A 20,617-nucleotide genomic window follows, 5' to 3' on the forward strand; every position below is an offset into this window, starting at 1 on the left:
TTAGGGCACATGGTACTGGGGGCAAAATACTGAGTTGGATTGAAAATTGGCTGGCTGACAGGAAGCAAAATGTAGTGATAAATGGGTCCCTTTCAGAATGGCAGGCAGTGACCAATGGGGTACCACAAGGTTCAGTGCTGGGACCGCAGCTGTTTACGATATATATTAATGATATAGACGAAGGCATTAGAAGTAATATCAGCAAATTTGCTGATGACACAAAATTGGGTGGCAGTGTGAAATGTGAGGAGGATGTTATGAGAATACAGGGTGAGTTGGACAAGCTAGGTGAGTGGACGGATACGTGGCAGATGCAGTTTAATGTGGATAAACGTGTGGTTATACACTTTGGTGGCAAGAACAGGAAGGCAGATTACTATCTCAATGCAGTCAAGTTCGGTAAAAGGGAAGTACAACGAGATCTAGGTGTTCTTGTACATCAGTCAATGAAAGCAAGCATGCACGTACAGCAAGCAGTGAAGAAAGCTAATAGCATGCTGGCCTCATAACAAGAGGAATTGAGTACAGGAGCAAAGAGGACCTTCTGCAGCTGTACAGGGCCCTGGTGAGACCGCACCTGGAGTATTGTGTGCTGCTTTGGTCTCCAAATTTGAGGAAGGACATTCTGGCTATTCAGGGAGTGCAGCGTAGGTTCACGAGCTCAACTCCTGGAATGGCGTCCGGGACTATCATATGTTGAAAGATTGGAGCGACTGGGCTTGTATACACTTGAGTTTACAAGGATGAGAGGGGATCTGATTGAGGCGTATAAGATTATTAAGGGATTGGACACTCTGGAGGCAGGAAGCATGTTTCCGCTGATGGGTGAGTCCAGAACAGAAGACACAGTTTAAAAATAAGGGGTAGGCCATTTAGAGCAGAGTTGAGGAAAAACTTCTTCACCCAGAGAGCGATGGATATATGGAATGCACTGCCCCAGAAGGCAGTGGAGGCCAACTCTCTGGATACTTTCAAGAAAGAGATAGATAGAGCACTTAAAGATAGTGGAATCAAGGGTTATGAGGATAAGGCAGGAACAGGATACTGATTGTGGATGATCAGCCATGATCGTAATGAATGGTGGTGCTGGCTCGAAGGGTCGAATGGCCTACTCCAGCACCTATTGTCTATTCATTCACCATATCCAGATACATGAACGTTGGATCACTCTCCAAAGGTATCAGTACTATTGCCAATCCTCAGTTACATCTGGAGAACTTGATGTTTGACCTTTCTGAACCAGTGCAGGTCATGTGGTGAAGTCGCACTTGCAATGCTATTAGGTAAGGAGTTACCAAATGATCGTGAAGGATTAGTGATGTTTTCCAAAAGAACAATTTAAATGTTTTCACATATTTGATTCAATCCAATGGTCTGACATATTACACAAGGTTGTCACAAAACAATATTTGATACCAGGTACTTATTAGGACAAGTGACCCAAAACTGGCCAAAGAAGTAGGTTTCAAGGAATATCCTGAACAAACAAGGGGACTTTGAAAACCACGGATGTTTAGGGAGTAAATTCAAGAGCTTATGGCCTTAGGAACTGAAAACATGAAAAAGGTGGGAGTTAAAACCAGAAATCCACAGGAGGTTGGAAGTCAGGGAGAACAAATGTCTTGAAGGAAAAAGCAAAAGGACAGTAGATGCTTGAAAGTTGTAACACAAGCAGAAATTGATGTAAAACTCAGCTTATCTGGCAGTGCTTGTGGAGAGAGAGAGCAGCATTACTGTTTTGTGTCCAGTGACCCTTCTTCAGATATATCTCAGAGGGGTTTGCAGCTGGACGGACTATCAAACGAAAGTGGTGTGATGCCAAAATTTCAAAATAAGGATATGAATTTCAAAACCTTGGTGCTTTGCCACTCAGAAAATGTTTATGTTAGTGAGCACAGAATGGCAAAACTTGAAGATGTTAAAATCGGTGAAAATAAACACATGGGCAGCAGATTTTTGGATCAGTTCAAGATTTCAGGGAAGTAGTATTAAGAAGCCGGCCGGGAGTGTGTTTGGGGAGTTAAGTCGAGAGGTAGCAAAGGAATGGATGAGAGTTTCAGCAGCAGATGACCTGAGATGCTGTTGAGGTTGAAATTGTATGTGGTCTTTGTGATAATGAGTGTGGGGGTGAGTAATGTGGTTAGAAGCTCATCTTGGGGTGAAATATTGCACCCTGACTGTGACCAGTGTGTTACCTGCCAGTTACCAGGGGCAGGGATGGAGTCAGTGGCGAGGGAGTAGAATTTTGCTCCCAGCCTGGATTGACATTTTTCATTGTCTATTTAAATGTGATCTATACCCCTTTTCAAACAAGAACGGACTTGGCAGCAGAACTAATTGGTGAACCAACTGTCAGCTTTATTGAGACAAAGTGTGGAGTTTATCTGTTATGAAGTAAACTACAGTGACAAACTCAGATAGCTACTTACAGTTGAATGTGGATTATACTGCTTAAGTCAATAACTAGGCAGTAGAGCAGTGAAACAACTTATTGGAGTTTCTGCAGCCGCGGTCTTCAAACTTTTTCTTGTGTTGGGCTTTTATCTTCTGATTCTCGTTGCTTTCCATTGCACAGACCTTTCTTGAGAATCTCTTTTCTGCTTGTTCTTTTTTGATTAACCTCCCTCTCTGCCCAATCACAGTTCATATGAACAACACTCACCTCACTTCACCACGTGATGTTCTTCATATTCATAATTATTCCCTTTACATCTTACCTGAGGACTGCTAGACCTGTATTTATTACCCTTATTTCACCGCTATTTCTCTATTGGCTGACAGAGCGGTATCAAGAGTACCTTTAGCTTTGAGCTGCAGGAAGCCTTTTCAATCGCGACTTATTAAAAAATAACAAAAGAACTGGGATGTTGTCAATCAGGAACAAAAGCAAAGTTGCTGGAAAAGCTCAGCAGGTCTGGCAGCATCTGTGAAGGTAAAAAGACAGATCCAGTTTTCAGTCTCATTCGTCTCAAAATGAAACATTGCGACGACGTTCATTTGCTTCGAACAATAACACAAAGCACTGCTCCAGCTCACAGTGAAGTCTGGCTGATTGATGTCAGTGCGCGACCAATAGGAGCACAGGTGTGCCGTGCATGACCGGACGGATGTCGCCCAATCAGAATGAAGGGAGGGCGGGATCAGTGAAAACCACGTGATCATCCACGAGTGCGGTGCAGAGTCGCTGAGATAACCGGAACGGCAGATGCTGGAGAATCCGAGATAACACGGTGTGCAGCTGGATGTACACAGCAGGTCAAGCAGCATCAGAGGAGCAGGAAAGCTGACGTTTCGGGCCTAGATCCCTCGCTGAGACCAAGATTTGTGCAATTGAGGTAAGAGCAGGCCACAGTAAAGAAAGCAAAACGGTAGAAAGCTGGAGGGAAGTGATATTCGTATGGGTTTGGAAGTTTTACAAACAGTTAGTGCACGTCGGAAAACACACCCATTTGAAACTCCCAGACTCACGTTTGCAGAAAACAAATCAACGCCTCAGATGGCGATAGGCCCGTGTGATCGTCACCATCTTTATTGGGGGCAGTGATCCGCGGGGCGCATGCGCGACAGCTTTGAAACTTTAAAAGGGCCGGGGGTGAAGCTGGAGGAACACAACAGGACAGGCAGCATCAGAGAAACAGGAAAACTGACGTATTCGGGCCCACACCCTTCAGAAATGGGGGAGGGGAAGGGGATGCTGAAACAAACAGGGAGAGAGTGGGAGACAAGTGGAGAGGAGACAGACAAGTTAAAGAGGTGGGGATGGAGCAGGTAAAGGTGAGTGTAGGTGGGGAGGGGATGGGTCAGTCTATGGAGGACCAACAAGTCAAAGGGGTGGGATGAAGTTAGCAAGTAGGAAATGGGGGTGTGGCTTGAGATGGGAGGAGGGGATAGGTGAGAGGAAGAGCAGGTTAGGGAGGTGGGGATGAGCAATTGTTTATTGCGAACTGAGTGTAGGTGTTCTGTAAAGCGGTCCCCAAGCCTCTGCTTGGTTTCCCTGATGTAGAGGAGGCCAGAACGGGTGCAGCGGTGCAGTATACCACATTAGCACCTGCATACCCCATACAGATGGCCTCAAAGCCCTACGCTATTTCCTGTCCTGCAGGTCTGACCAGTTCCCCTCCACTGACGCCATTATGTGCTTCGGTGAACTCGTCCCACTGCCTACAGACAAAGGGGGTGGCCATGGGTACCTGCATGGGCCCAAGCTTTGCCTGCCTCTTTGTTGGAACAATCCCTCTTCCGTACCTCTTCCTCCAGTACATGGATGACTGTATCGGCGCTGCCTCGTGCTCCTATGAGGAGCTCGAACAGTTCGCCCACTTCACCAACACCTTCCACCCCAACCTTAAGTTCACCTGGACCATCTCTAACCACCTCTCTCACCTTCCTGGTCCTCTATTTCCATCTTGGGGAACAATCTCAAAACCGATATATATTTCAAGCCCACTGACTCCCACAGCTACCTAGAATACACCACCTCCCACCTGTCAAGTTTGTTTTCGGAGACCCTCACGGACGTGCTGCAATAACAAGACACTGACCTGTTTAGAAAAACACCAATCATTTTCTTACCAAGCAAGTACAAGCTGTGAAGAATCACTGTACTCAACCCGGCACACAGTGCAAAGTCTCACAAGGAGTTCTCTCCGGACAGTCCCTGCTTTTTATACTTTACAAAAGACATGATACAGAAAACGATTTCACAACCTCCAATGACATGATACATAAAACAATTACTACAACAGACAAAAACAGGATACCAAGCAATTATTACATCGATAACATAAAAGACCAGGATATAGTATCGATTGCTTGTGAAGTAGCTGCTCATGGCAGGAGGTGATTTTGAGTTGTTGTCCGGGACAGATTGTGATTTCAAGTTGCCAGTATGTCTGGCTAGGACAAAGTCAGTGCCCTGGCCCCTTAGTCAGCGACAGAAGTTACATGCTTTAGAGGTTTCACACCTTTACAAAATTTCCCCACCTAACCCTATTTGATACAGATTGATTCTAATTTCAGTTCAGTCAGGAAACTTAAGACAGTGTCTGCATGCCGATGTGTGAGAAGATAAGGAGTTACAAAAGCTTTACACTGAATTCCTAGCTGGGCAGGAAGCTTCAGGGCAGTGTCTGCATACCGATGTGAGTAGATAAAAGACTTTACTTCTATAAATCAAAGTCTCTGTATAGGAATCAAATGCAGATGAAAGACTTTGATTTCTATACTTCTTTAAATTAATACTTCTTTAAATTAATGGGATGTTATCACATTAACATCTCACACCCACCCACCGTCCTGCAAAAATGCCATCTCCTATTCCCAATTGCTTCACCTCTGCCGCATCTGCTCCCAGGATTCCACTCCCGTACATCTATGATGCCCTTGTTTTTCAAGGACCGCAACTCCACTCCCCACCTCCCCACCAGAGTGGTCAAGAACACCCTTGACCGTGTCTCCTGCATTTTTCTACAACTCCTCCCTCGCACCCTGTCCCTGCAATAACAACTGAAAAAGAATCCCCCTCATCCTCACATACCACTCCACCAATCTCCGGATCGAACACGTCATCCTCTGACACTTCCGCCATCAGCAATCCGACCTCACCATCAAAGACATTTTTCCCTCCCCACCCTTGCTTGCCTTCCGGAGAGACCAGTCTCTCCGTGACTCCCTTGTCCGCTCCACACTGCCCTCCAACCCCACTACTCCCAGCACCTTCCCCTGCAACCAAAGGAAGTGCTACACTTGCCTCCACACCTCCTCCCTCTTCTCCTCCCCCCCCCCCCCCCCCCCCCCAGGCCCCAAGAAGACTTTCTACATCGAGCAGATGTTCACCTTCACATCTGCCAATGTGGTATACTGCATCCCCTCTACCCGTTGTGGCCTCCTCTACATTGCGGAAACCAAGCGGAGGCTTGGGGACTGCTTTGCAGAACACCTACGCTCAGTTCGCAAGAAACAACTGCATCTCCCAGTCGCGAACCATTTCAACTCCCCATCCCATTCCTCAGATGACATGTCCATCCTGGGCCACCTGCAGTGCCACAATGATGCCACCCAAGGGTTGCAGGAACAGCAACACATATTCTGCCTGGGAACCCTGCAGCCCAATGGTGTCCATGTGGATTTCAGAAGCCTCAAAATCTCCCCTCCCCCAACTGCATCCCAAAACTAGCCCAGCTTGTCCCTCCCTCCCTAACCTGTTCTTCCTCTCTCCTATCGCCTCCTCCCACCTCAAGCTGCACCCCTATTTCCTGCTTACTAACTTCATCCCACCCCCTTGACCTGTCTGTCCTCCCTGGACTGACCTATCACCTCCCTACCTCCCCACCTCTCCTCATCTTTACCTGCTCCATGCCCGCCTCTTTAACTTGTCTGTCTCCTCTCCAAATATCTTTTCTCTCCATCTTTGATCTGTCTCCCCCTCTCTCCCTATTTCGTTCAGAATCCTCTTCCCCTCCCCCATTTCTGATGAAGTGTCCAGGCCCAAAACGTCAGCTTTCCTGCTCCGAAGATGCTCGTTGGCCTGCTGTGTTCATCCAGCTCCACACCTTGTTATCTTGGATTCTCCAGCATCTGCAGTTCCTATTATCTCTTATCCAAGAGAAATGTTTGTTTCTTATGGATTTTTTTTCCCAGACTGTTGGATCATAGCAGCTCACACTGCTCTTGCTCACTTCTGTGCTCCCTGATCACCTTTGTCGGTGTCTAATCTCTTCAGTCTCTAATGATGGATAGATTTGATCTCTGTAGTATTTTACTGTAATTTCCTTGTACCTTTTTTGTAAATAAATTTTCCACTGCTGCCCACCCCCTGACCATGTGCTGCTCTCTTACCAGATTAATTTTTGAATGGTATCTTTCACAGTCAGGAAATATTTTCCCAGAAAGAGAGTGTATTTTTCTTCCATTTCAGACCACCAAATTCTACAGCGTTTTTATCTGTGTCATTCATTTTGCACTTCTGCAGCATTTACTGTGTGTTTCTCCTTCCACAGATACCAGCGATCGTTGCCAAAGCCCTGTTACCTGTGGAGAAGGTGATGTTTAACTTTCGTGTGCTACTGCAGTTTGTATGATAAAGGTGCTCTCACAATGCTCCATTTGAGAAGTTACAGATCATTCATCTAGCGATACTGAAGAGCTAATGGTGTATGTCCAAATCAACAAACTATTTGTATTTTTATCATGTTTTATAATTTCACAAAAATATTATCAACAAACTTTTGACGTAAGGCCATATTAGGTCAGGTGACCAAAAAGTTACCAAATCTACAGGTTTTCCTGACTCTCTCAAGGAAAGCAAACCTAAGAGGTTTATCAGGGGAATTCCAGATCACGTTTTCTGGCAACTTTAGAAACAGCCTCCAATAGTGAAGGGATGATTAAACGCATTGTTGGAGTCTGGAACTAAATGAGTTATCGAAGTCTTGAAGGTTGTTTGGTGCAGGGAGATAGGGCTCATCACAGCCAGGAATTAAATCACGGGTGAGAATTTTAAATTGTTGCTTATAAATAGGAGCCTTTGTGGTTCAGGGAGCACAGCAGTGATGGTGAACAGGTCTTGGTACAAATGAACTTGTGTGCAGCAGAATTTTAGGTATTCTTGAGATTGCAGGGATGTTGAATGTGGGAGGCCAACTGGCAGTGAATTTGGGTAGTTAAGTCTAGAGATAACACAGGAATAGATGAGAGGTTCAGCAGATGAGCTGAAACTAAGGTGTCACTGTCAGTCATTGTCACTGAAGTGGAAATAAGTGGTTTTTGTGCAGGGCTCTGCTGTTTACCCTCACCTCACCTCAGGAATTCAGCTGTTTGTGAATTTGCGGATCAAGTCTGTAATAAGATCAGGAACCGAGTGCCCACCATGGCCCAAACTGGGTGTCACTGAGCAGGTTACTGCTGAGTAAGTGCTGCTTAATACTGCTGTGACAACACCTTCTATCACTTTACTGATGATAGAGAGTAGATTGCTTGAGGGGAAATTGGTCGGGTTCGATTTTCAATGTTTTTGTGCTGAACAGACCTGGGCAGTTTCCCAAATTGTTAGTAGATGCCAGCGCTGTAGCAGGACTGAAATAGTTTGGCTTGGATGCTAGCAAGCTGTAGAGCACTAGTCAGAGTGTTGCCAGGGCCCATAACCTTTGCACTGTTCATTCATTTCTTTAATATTATGTGAAATGAATCAAATTGGATGAAAACTCACATCTCTGATGTTGGGGACCTCTGGAGAAGGCTGAGTTGGATCATCCAGTTGGCACTTCTGGCTGAAGATTGCTGCAGACTTGTCTTTTGCATGGATAGGTTGGGCTCCTGTGTCGGGTAAAGATGGGGATTTTTGGCATTCTTCCTCCAGTGAGTTGTTTAATTGTCCATCACTGTTCACGACTGGGTGTGGCAGAACTGCAGAGCTTGCATCTGATCTATTGGTTATGGGGTGGCTTAGCTCTAACTCTTGCTGCTTATGCTATTTGGCATGCAGATAGTCCTGTTTGGTGGTTTTACCAGGTTGGCACCTTATTTTTTAGGTATGCCTGGTGCTGCCCTTGGCGTGCCCTCCAATACTCTCCGTTCAACCAGTGTTGGTCCCCTGGATCAATGGCAATGGCTGTCTGTAGGATATGCTGGGCCATGAGGTTACAGATTGTGCTGGAGAAGGTCTGCTACTGTTGCAGTCTCTCTCAAAGCCTCATAGATATCTGGTTTTGAGCTCCTGTGTCTGTTCCAAGTCTGTCCCTTTTAGCCGAAGTTAGTGCCACCCAACGCAATGGGGGGTATTCTCAAGTTTAAGATGAGGCTTTGTCTCCACAGGACTGTGCGGTGGTTGCTGTTAACAATCCTGTCATGGACAGATGCCTCTGCAGCTGGGAAATTGGTGGTGATGAGATCAGCTATATTTTCCCTGTTTGGTGCGTCAGCACCTGCTGCAGTCCCAGCCAAGCAGCTTTGTCCTTCAGGACCCGACCAGCCTGATTGGTAATCCTCCTGCAAACTACTCCTGATGTGGACATTGAGTACATTTAGTGCTATTCACACTCGCAGTGCTTTCTCCAAGTGCTGTTCAACATGATGGAGTTTTTTGTTTCTTAAAATTCCCTCTTGGGATGTGGAAATCGCTGGCTGGACCAGCGTTTATTACCTGGAAGGCAGTTAAGAGTCAAGCACATCACTATGGGTTTGGAGTCACATGTCATCCAGACCAGGTAAGGATGGCACATTTCCGGAAAGGGCATAAGTGAACCAGATGGGTCTTTCCTGATAATTGGCAATGGTTTCATGGTCATCATGAGAATCTTAGTTCCAGATCATTATTTAATTCATGTTTCACCATCTGCCATGGCAGGATGCGAACCCAGGTCCCCAGAATGTTATCTGGGTCTCTGGATTAATAATCTAGCGATAATACTACTGCTGATTTATCAACCAAGGGAGGATGGTACATGGTAATCAGCAGGAGCCATGAGACTTCCAGGCGTCAGAGTCAATGTTGAGTACTCCCAGGTCAAATAATCTGGTCAGAATAGCACTGTGCTGTCACGTCTGCTGGGACAGGGCTTCACTAAGGACAATGATAGTGGTGTGTGTCATTGTTTGCCAGGTATGTTTCCATGAGTCTGACACTGTTCCTTGACTCGTCTTTGAAGCGGCTCTCCAAATTTTGCCACTAGCCCCCAGATATTATTAAGCAGGAGTTTGGGGGGCCGATAGGGCTGATTCTGCAGTTGTCTTTCCTCGTTCCCTGGTAGATGCCAAATGGGCCACCCAGCTTCATTCCTTTGTTGAAACTTTGCAGTGATTTGCAACTGAGTGGCTTGCTGAGGTTGGCAAATTTCTTTCCCCGAAGGACATTAGATTTTTTTTTCATTCTGTCATCAGCAATTGTTGCCATGGCAACCAGTTGATTCTTCCAGTTTTTTTTTTATTGAATTCAAATTCCACCATCTGCTGAGATAGGATTTGAACCTGGACTTCTGTTGTACATTTTAACATTCTGGATAAAAGTTAGTCATCAGGTTTGTTCACTCATTTTTAAATATCACTAACACAGGCATTGTTTCTTTGCAAAACACTGTCCATCATCCTGTCTCCTCCATCCTCCGCTCCAACAGCAAGTGAAGGAGACACATGCAGTTTCTATGTCACTAAGATTGAGACAATCCAATCAGCTGCCTCTGCTGCTTCCCTCTCTTCCACAAGCCCACCAAACCAAATTGCTTAGCATGTTGCTCCTCGTTTTAGGCTTAAACTTGCATCTTTGTCCAGTTTCATGTCAAGCCTTATCAGAGCTCATCTTAACACTTTGCCCTATTCTCACTAAACTACAAATATTCCAACTCTTATTTCTCCTCCTCCTCCTCCTCCCTGCCTCTTCCCCCATGCCAATTCACAGATATTGTTACTTGTTCTGTCTGTTTCTCTTTTCCGGTTATGTCCTTCTCACCCATTCTGTTTAAAACCAATGTTCGACCTCACCGTCATTGGAAAATCCCACTCCATCTCTCTTTCCTGTCTGAAATCCATGTCGTAAATGTCCCTCCAGGATCTATCCTTGGCCCATGCTGTTTCTCACCAACATACTTCCAGGAGGTGAGATCTTCCACAAGCACTGTGTTAACTTTCACATGTATTCTACAATGTTCAGATCGAACTCGTCTCCATCACTTTGCTCCACTGTTACTCAGTTATAAAACTGCTTATCATGCTTCCACTACTTGATTAGTTGAAATTTCCTCCAATAACACTTTATGATAGTAAAACACATTGCCTTCAGTTATTATTACAAATTATTTTTCCTTACTATTGTACTGAATCCATCCCTCTCATTGGGAACTGTCTGAGGCTGAACTGCACCCTTCTCAATAATGCTGTCATATCTGGTCTCAAGATGAACATCTTACCGTACATTTCAATCACAAATGCCAGAAATTTCAATCTCTAAAATGCTCCTTCTCTCCACCTCACTCCAGCTCATTCGCGACTGAAACCCCTTACCCATGTCTGTGTTGCCTTAAGCTTGACAATTCCAAAAGAGAACCCTCTCTTCTCTGCCTTATCGAGAATCTGCTCCCACGATGAGAAATATTTCCTCAGCATTTATCCTGTCAACTCCCTTGAGAATCCTCTATTTTTAATTAGAACATCTCTCATTCTTCAAAAAAATCTAGTTAGTATATTCCAGACCTGTTTCGTCTTAGCTTAAAACATAATCCCTCCAAACCAATGATCATCTTAGTTCATCTTCTTTGAAATGCCTCCAGTGAAGTTATATACTTGCTCAAATAAGTGGACCAAAAAAGCTGCTCACATTCTTCCAGATGTGGTCTTGCCAGCAAGTTGTACATTTGTCCTAAGACATGTATTCCAAACTCTTCTACTGCAAACACCTTGACATAAGGATAACATCCCATGACCCTTCCCGATTACCTGTTGCAACTGTATGCTCGCTTCATGCTTCCTGCACAATTATTCCTGAATCCCTTTTGTGTTGCAGTTTTCCACAGTTTTTACATTTTTAAATAACACTGTTCTTTGGTCATCTCCTCAAAAATTAGCAACTTCACGTTTTCCCAAATTATACTCCATTTGCCGACTTGTCGCCCATTTATCAATATCTCTCCATAAACTCTAACCCTCATGGAACTTGACTGTTATCCCTTTTTATGAGATCCTTCCTCATTCTTCTCATCTTTTTGTTGGGAGCACTGGGCAACATGACACATACGTAATTGCTGCCTTTTTAAGGGGCGTTTTTTCAAATGACTGGGAGAAGCTTACTGCCCATTTCTCAGAATCGAGACAACTTGTTCATCAAGTTGCATTGGGCCGGAAAAGCTGATGTCTCATTGTGGCAGTGCAGCAGCACAGAAGGAAAGAAAAGGAAGCAAATCCTGCTGCCTGCATCTCACTAAATCTTGGCCATTCTTTGCCTTGTGTCAAACACCTGTTGTTCTGTTCAGTGACATGAAGCCCCAATGTGGAAATTCCTAGAAACCCAAATAGAAATCCCTCGAATCAGCTGCTGACTCCCACAAGGAATAATGTGCAGCAGGAACAATGCACAGTTACCCTCGGCCAGGAGGAGGGGATGTTGTGGATTCCTACTCTGACAGTGATGGATTTTATGAATTTGTGTTACAGGATATTACAAGTGGACTTTCAGGTAGGAAGCTCAATAATTGTAACACCAAACTCTGACAGAATTACTCAATTCAATCAGGACCTGGATATTCGCATTGTGTGTGAGTATTGTGTTCCTGCTCATTCCCATTTGCCATGTAAAATTTCTTTCTTATTACCCCATTCTCTCAATAGATCTTTCCTACGACTTTTAATATATGTCCTGTAGCCCTTTTTTATGGCCAGTTGAGTGTACATTTTGCCGTCCTAATGTTTATCTTTTGTAAACACCTCCTATCAAAGGTCCCCTCAAAATCCTTTGTTACAAGGAGATCAATCTTAGTTTCCCCAAGCACCTGATTACCCAATGACAGTTTGTTTCCTGTGTGTAAGGCACTCATCCGGATTGTGTTGGAACATTTTCCACTTCCCTGCATGAGTACAGCCCCAACAATATTAAAGAAAGGTAACATCCTCCAGATGAAGCAGTGTCAGAGTGGTGTCCCATCCACCACATGCAACATTCCCCTCTACACCACCGAGGCACAGTGGCATCACTATGCCTAAGGTAAAGTCACCATTGTCCTACCTGACCATAGGGCTGGTTTAACCTGAAGATTACTGCACCCCAGGCGAGGAGAGAGATTGAGAGGAAGTCCATCTATTGTAGATGGATATTCTCAATATGTACCAGAAATGTCTAAGTCACACAAAATTATAATAAAAACAGCCCTAACCATGCAACTAAAAACCCTCTCCCTACAAACCATTCTGTTAAATCTCCTCTGCCTCCGATCAGGCACCCTCCCGTCTTTCACAGTGTGTGGGGGATCTTTGGTTTGCACAGACTCAGCTCGTCTCTTTTCCTGTCTGTAATGTCATCATGCTGTGACAATGGCACTGAACCTCACTGTCTGTGAGGGTGGTAGGCACAGAGATCCTCATAGCGTTTAAGATATATATAGATGCACACTTGTGATGCCAATGCAGAGTCTATGGGCCAAGTTCTGGAAAATTAGATTAGAATAGTTAGGTGGTGGTTTTTAACTGGCACAGGCTGGATGGGCCACAAAGACTTTTTCTGTGCTGTAGACCTCCGAGACTCTTCACATAGGAGGATACCCAGCAATATGTCAAGTCATTTCAGAATATGAGATATTAGAACAAATGACTCATGATTGGTCAGTATTTTCGGGAGAAAAGTGAGGTATAGACGTAATGCGGTTTACCTCGAAATTCAGGGGCCTGAAGCCCAGGAAATTGAAAGTACCGCCATCAAGTGGATGTATAAAAATAAGGATTGTATTAGAGGAAAGAAATATCATTCTTGTATCATCCATTTGTGAGGCTGGACGATATTAGAGACAGGAAGGGTTCTGAGACCGGAGAAGATTCCAAAAATAGGGAAAAGTGAGCTTGGATGAGATTACAGAAATGGGGAAGATTGTGAGGCTGGAGGAGACCTCAGACAAAGGGAGGTTTGTGAGGCTGAAGACAATTATAGAGCTAAAGAAGTTTGTGGGCTGGAGGAGATTAGAGATAAGGTGGTTTGTGAGACTGGAGGAATCTGAATAGATGGTGTGAGTTATGTGGCTAGTGGGGGATTCCAACGATAGGCAGGTAGTGAGGCTGGAGAGGGATTCCAGAGATGTGAAGCGTGTTGAGGCTCGATGGTAATGCCTGCAGTAATGCAGGTAGTGAGGCTCGAGGGCATGATCAGGTGGGTAGTGAAGTTTGAGGTATGATTCCTGCAATCGGGAGGGTAGTGAGGCTCCAGGGTGGATTATCATCATAACAACACAGTGGTGTACTTGCAGCACATGGAGTGCAGCAGTCATAGAAAGTACCACTTTCTCCAAATCCAATAAAAATGGGCAATCAATATTAGTTTGTGCAGGAAAGACCACATCCCATAAGTCAATTAAAATTATGGTGGGTCTCTGGCTTGGAGAGAGCTAACAGAAGCCGAGATAATTCTCCATTGTAGCAATGTTTGGTAACCGTAGAATACAACATTCAGCTAATTGGCAAATAATGCAGGGTGAAAATGTGAAGATTGTTTGTTTGACTCAGCAAGTTCCCAGGATCTGGAACAGTCTGAATGGTAGCTGGATGCAGATTTAGCAGTTATTCTCAGAAGAGAGTTGGGATTTAACTTTTCAAGGAATGATGGACAAATAGCGGGGGAATTGGGTCAGATTTGCAGCACCTCCCAGAGTGAGAGTGAAGCCTTTGACCGGGTTCCACGTGGTAGACTAATGAGTAAAGTTAGATCACACGTGATTCAGGAAGAGCTCGCTTATTGGAAGCGGAATTGGCTTAGTTGTCGGAGAGAATGTGGTGTTGGGGATTTTTCAGAGTGGAGTTCTGTGACCAGTGTGTTCCACAGCAATCTGTGCAGGGGCCACTTTTGTTTCTCATTTATATTAATGATTTGGATGCGAATTTAAGGGACAAGATTAGTAAGTTTGCAGACGATACGAGAATTAGTGGTTAGTGAAGGTTATCTAAGATGACAGTGAGATCTTGATCAATTATGTCAATGGGTTGAGAAGTGGAGGATGAAGTTCAATTTGAATAAATGTGAGATATTGTATTTTGGTAAAATGAACAGGGTAGGACCAACAATTGATGGTTGCACCCAGGGTAGAGTTGTGAAACGGAGAAATGCTGAGATTCAGGTACATAATTCTTTGAAGTTTATGTAGACAAGTAGTCAGGGTGGTTAATATGTTGTTTAGCACACTTGCTTTCATTGCTCAGACCTCTGAGTCTCAGAGTTGGGATGTTATGTTGAGGTTGTATAGGACATTGAGGCTTCATTTGAGGTATTGTGTGCAGCTCTGGTTGCCCTGTTACAGGAAGGACATTATTATTGAACTGGAGACAGTTCAGAACAGACTTGCTGGGATGTTGCCAGGATTGGAGAGCTTGATTATCAAATAGACAGACAAAGCTAGGACTTTTCTCACTGGAGTATAATGGGTTAAGGAGTGACCTTAGAGGTTGATAAAATCATGAGGGCACAGATTATGCGAATAGCAAGGGTTTATTCCCAAGGTTGGGTGATTTCAAGACAAGGGGACATGTATGTAAGGTGAGAGGAGAAATACATATTTAAAAAGACATGGATTTTTTTATTTTTACGAACTTGTCCACGTGTGGAACAAACTCAGAGGAAGTGGCAGATACAGGTACAGTCACATTGTTTAAAAGACACTTGAATAGGGACATAGATAAGAGAGCTTTAGAGGAGTATATGCCAGATGCAGGCAGATGTGATCAGTTTACATATAAAACTTATACATTTCAAAATTCTAAATATGCATTAAATTGAAGTAAGGCCAACTTTGACATTATTGGGCAAGAACTTCCAAAAGATGATCGGGAGAGGTAATATGTAGGTCAAGGAATGCTTGGAAAGTGGGAGGCCCTCAAAACTAAAATAAGGAGAGCCAGGCACATGTTCCTGTTCACGTGAAGGGCAAGGCTGGTAAATGTAGGGGATACTGGCTGACTGGAGAAATTGAGGCTCTGGTCAAGAAAAAGAAGGCAGCACATGTTGGGTACTGACATCAGGATTTGGGTCAATCCTTCAAAGTATAGGGGCAGTAGGAGTATACTTGAGGGAAATCAGGACGGCAAAAAGGAGACATGAGCTATCTTTGGCAAATTGAGTTAAGGGGAATCCCAAGAGATTCTGAAACTTCATTTGGGACAAAAAAACAACAAGGGAAAAAATAGGGGCCCCTTTAAAGATCAACAAGGCTGTCTGTGTGGAACTGCAGGCTGAGATAGTGAATGAGTATTCGCATTAGTATTTACTGCAGAGAAGGATATGGCAGTGAGAGAGCTTGGAATCATAAATAATGAGTCGTGAGAAGTGTCTATATTACAGAGATCTAGGTGCTGGATGTCTTAAAATGCATAAAGGTGGATAGGTTCCTGGCACCTGATCAGGTGTTACCCACAAACTCTGGGAGAAGCTGGGGAAGTAATTGCTGGCCCCTTGCTGAGGTATTTGTATCACTGACACTAGTGAAGTGCCAGAAGGCCGGGTGGCTAATGTGGTGCCATTCTTTAAGGAAAAGCCAGAGGACCATCGACCGTTGAGCCTGATGTCAGTGGTGGGTAAATTGCTGGAGGGGATTCTGAGGGACAGGATTTGCATGTGGTTAGAGAAGCAAAGACTGATTAGGGATGGTAGACATGGCTTTGTGAGTAGGAAATCTTGTCTCACTAACTTGATTGAGTTTTTTGAAGAAGTGACAAAGAAGATTGAAGAAGGCAAAGCAGTGGACACTGTCTATTATGGACTTCAGCAAGGCATTCACCAAAGCTCCACATGACAGACTGGTTAGCAAGATTAGATCAAATGGAACCCAGGGAGAGTTAGCTATTTGAAACAAAATTGGCTTGAAGGTAGGAAACAGGATCATGGTGGGGGGCGGGGAGCGGGTTCAGTCTGGAAGACTATGAACAGCAGTGTGCTGCAAGGATTGGTGCTGGGTCCACTGCTTCTTTTATCATTGATGCAAATCATGTGGAATGAATATTGGAGGAATGGTTAGTAAGTTTGCAGATGACACTAAAATTATTGTTGTTGTAGTAGACAGCAAAGGAGTTTACTTCCCAAGTACAATGGGAACGTAATCAATGGGTTGATGGGCCAAGGAGTGATAGAAATACACTTAGTTCAGATAAATGTGAGCGATTTGCATTATGGCAATGACAAATCAGGGCAGGACTTAAACAGTTACTGATGAGGCCCTCGGGGCTGTTATGCAACAGAGACTCCTTGGGGTGCAGGTGCACAGTTCCTTGAAGGTGGATTGCAGGTACAGAAGGTAGTGAAGATGATATTTGCTGTGCTGGCATTTATTGGTCAGTGCATTGAGTGTAGGAGTTGGGAGGTCATGTTATAGGCTGAACAAGACATTGATTATGCTGCTTTTGGAATATTGTGTTCAGTTCTGGTCTCCCTGCTATAGGAATGATGCTGTTAAACTTGGCAGGGTGCAGAAAAGATTTATAAGGATGTTGCAGGAGGTGGAAGTTTTGAGATGTAGGGAGAGGTTGAATATGCTGGGGCTATTTTACCTGGAGCATTGAAGGCTGAGGGGTGACCTTATAGAGGTTAATAAAATTATGGTGGGTGTAGGGTGAATGGCCAAGATTGTTTTCCCAGGTTAGGGAAGAACTAACCTGAATTAGAGACTAGAACTAATAACATTGGCTTAAGCTGAGAGGGAAAGTCTTTAAAAGGGAGCCAAAAGAACTGCAGATGCTGTAAATCTGAAAAGAAAACAAAGTTGCTGGAAAAGCTCAGCAGGTTTGGCAGCATCTGTGGAGGAGAGAAGAGTTTCGGGTTCTGAGGAAGTGTCACCGGTCCCGAAATGTTAACTTTTTTCCCCCTCCTCCACAGATGCCACCAGGCCTGCTGAGCTTTTCCAGCAAATTTCCTTTTTTTTAAAGGGAAAGTGGGTGGTGCCTGTGCAGAATGAGGTGCCAGAGGAAGCTGGTACAGTTACAACATTTAAAAGGTATGTGAATAGGAAGCGTGTAGCAGAATATAGGTCAAATGCTTGCAAATGGGATTAGATTAATTTGGGATATCTGGTCAGCGTGGACAACTGGGACCAAAGGGATTGTTTTGTGCTGTACAACGCTGATGAAGCATTTTTTTTGTTTTCATTTCAGATTTCCACAATTTTACTTCTGCACTGCTCTTACTCTTTCAGAGGGATTGAAAGGTGGAGTTACAGATCTATACAATGACTGTCCTTCCTCGCTGGCTCTCCCAATTCTCTCTTTTGGTAGTTTGATGCAAACACTGACTGGATCCCTTACCTGGAGGATATTTATGAATGAATTTGTTCTAATGGTGATCCAGCATATTCCCCAAGTGTTGCTGTACACATGTCCAGAGAATTTCTCAGTTTCACAATCTGTGTCCTTCTGGTTTCTTACTTACTTTCTCTTTGAAAGTATAGTCTGCAGTTGGAGAATTTAAACAGGCCCACATCCAGGTCTGACGGTCACTTTGTTTATCACAACCCAATTTTCTCAGGATTTTGAACATTGAAGGAAAAAGCAGCACTCACATTGGGGAGAAATGCACATGGTGTGTGTGTTGAAGAGTCTGTGAAGATTCATCTGAAATGTCCAAACACCAGTGCAGTGACACTGGGAGACAGTGTGGAAATGTGCAGATTGCAGGAAGGAATTTCTTCATCCATCCCAGCTAGAAACTGACCACCAGAGTCACACTGGAGAGAGACCATTGACCTGTTCTGCGTGAGGGAAAGGCTTTGCTGACTCGAATTCCCCGCTGATACACCAGCGAGTTCACTCTGGGGAGAGACCTTTCATGAGCTCTGTGTGGGAAGGGATTCATTGTCATCCAAACTGTTAACACACCAGCGAGTTCGCAGACAACCACAGTTGAAGAACATTGCTGTCACTCTCACTATCAAATAAACCATGGTGTTGGGCTGTTTGTACAGATGTTACCGATACCTGCTCAATTAAAGGTGCTGGTATTGTGAATAAAATGTCACACTAACAGTTGTGTAAGGTAGAGCTTGGAAATAGTCACGTTGTCACAACACATCGACACATTCACACTGACTAAAGACTATCCACCTGCATGATATGTGAAAAGGGATTTCCTGGTACGTTCCTGGTTAACGACCAGCAAATTTCTGAATAAGTTGATTGGTTTGAATATAGCTAACAGTAGAATCAAAAATAGTATCAGTGATAATGGGAACTGCAGATGCTGGAGAATCCAAGATAACAAAAAGTGTGGAGCTGGATGAACACAGCAGGCCAAGCAGCATCTCAGGAGCACAAAAGCTGACTTTTCGGGCCTAGAGAAGGGTCAAGGCCTGAAACGTCAGCTTTTGTGCTCCTGAGATGCTGCTTGGCCTGCTGTGTTCATCCAGCTCCACACTTTGTTATAGTCGATTCAAAAACCATGTGTTTTGGGCTTGTTTCTGGAGATCATAGAATCCCTCCACTGTGGGAGCAGACCACTTAGCCCATCAAGTCCGCACTGACCTGACGAAGATTGTCTTACCTAGACACTGTCTGCGTGAGTTTCCTCCAGATGCTCTGGTTTCCTCCCACAGTCCAAAAATGTGCAAATTATGTAGATTCACTATGCTAAATTGCCCATAGTATCTTGTGTGCAAAATGCAGGGATAGGGTAGGGTGTGAGACTGGTTGGGATGCTCTTTGCAGGGTTGATATTGACTGAATGGCCATCTTCCACACTGTAGGAATTCTGTGATGATCTCGATGGCCCTTTATTTGTTAGATAGGTCTGCACACCTTTACAATGACAGATTCTGTTGCTCTCCCACAGACATTTGTTTATTGGAAACAATGTAATCTTTCAGTTTGTGGATAAAAATCAAAGGAATGTTTTAAATCCAAACATAGGATTGGGTTGAGTCATGTCCTATAATCCCTGATTTGCATTTTCCCCGTCGGCTATGAAACCTGGTGACCGCTGTGACTCTGCCTGGGAGCATTGCAGTCTCGTCAGCTCTTTACCTGGTGTCCATAGCAGTGATGGATCTCATGACGGAAACATAAACCAAAACATTGTGTGATTTCTAGTACATATTTTCTATTTAGTCTTCTGTCCATCACTTCCCTAGAGGCTGAGATACTGGTCTGGGGACCTAGGTGTGAATCCATCTGGAAATAAGAATGTGATGATGACTGTCAATCCATTGCCTTTGTTGGAAAAACCCATCTGTTCACCGATGGCCTACAGGGAAGGAAACTGCCATTCTTATCCAGTGATGTGATCATCCCATGAATGAATTTTTTAAAAAAATTAAAAACTCCTGCAAATACGTTAAACTGTCTTAATTTATTTGACAGCTGACAGTTCAAACTGCTTGATGGTCACTTTCTCTTTTGATCAAGTTGTGGCCATTTCATAGTTGAAACCATAGTTATTCTCGTACAAACAGTGCATGCTCTGACATGCCACTTATGAACCAGACATCCACGTTGACCATATCCTGATGCTGTGTACCACGAAAGCAAAATTCTTCACCATCTTATCTACTTGTGTTGCAATTTCAGAGAGCTATGGACTTGAACCTCCCAAACTCCCGAACACTTTTTGAGAATTTCATCAAACTGACCTCCAATGGCAGGAATGGACAGGGTCAGCTTGGATTGATGATCATAATTCAGGCTCAACAAATCTACTGGAGCATTTTGAAGATGTAACTGGTGACCATCTGCTGACTCGCCCTTGACTGACTGCTGGTAATAACAGTGATAAGCTGCATGGCTTATGCCTGCAGTAAACAGCCAGGCAAGACAGGAGCACTGTGAGACATTAGGTTCTAGTTGAGACATCAAAGTGCTAAAATGCCAGGGAAAGGCAGAGATATTGTGGCAGGCCCTAAGCAGAACATGCCTCAGGTGCTGAAAAGCATGTAGAGTTCTGACAGCAAGAATGTACTTTGTGGAC

The 20,617-nt window shown here is 44.2% G+C and overlaps 1 long non-coding RNA gene across 3 annotated transcripts; it reads left to right on the forward strand.

The window, feature by feature from the left end:
* Positions 1-3,141: 3,141 nt before the first annotated feature.
* On the forward strand, positions 3,142-19,992 carry LOC132207895 (uncharacterized). 3 transcript variants are annotated; one of them, XR_009443975.1, is made up of 4 exons: positions 3,142-3,335; positions 6,999-7,084; positions 12,139-12,239; positions 17,818-19,992. It is a non-coding gene; the product is annotated as an uncharacterized LOC132207895 (long non-coding RNA). The 3 variants fall into 3 exon arrangements; XR_009443973.1 differs by having other exon boundaries at positions 6,999-7,040; XR_009443974.1 differs by lacking the exon at positions 3,142-3,335 and having other exon boundaries at positions 7,041-7,152.
* The last annotated feature ends 625 nt before the right edge of the window (positions 19,993-20,617 follow it).

This window comes from Stegostoma tigrinum, unplaced genomic scaffold (assembly GCF_030684315.1).
Source record: "Stegostoma tigrinum isolate sSteTig4 unplaced genomic scaffold, sSteTig4.hap1 scaffold_198, whole genome shotgun sequence".
NCBI classification, from domain to species: Eukaryota; Metazoa; Chordata; class Chondrichthyes; order Orectolobiformes; family Stegostomatidae; genus Stegostoma; species Stegostoma tigrinum.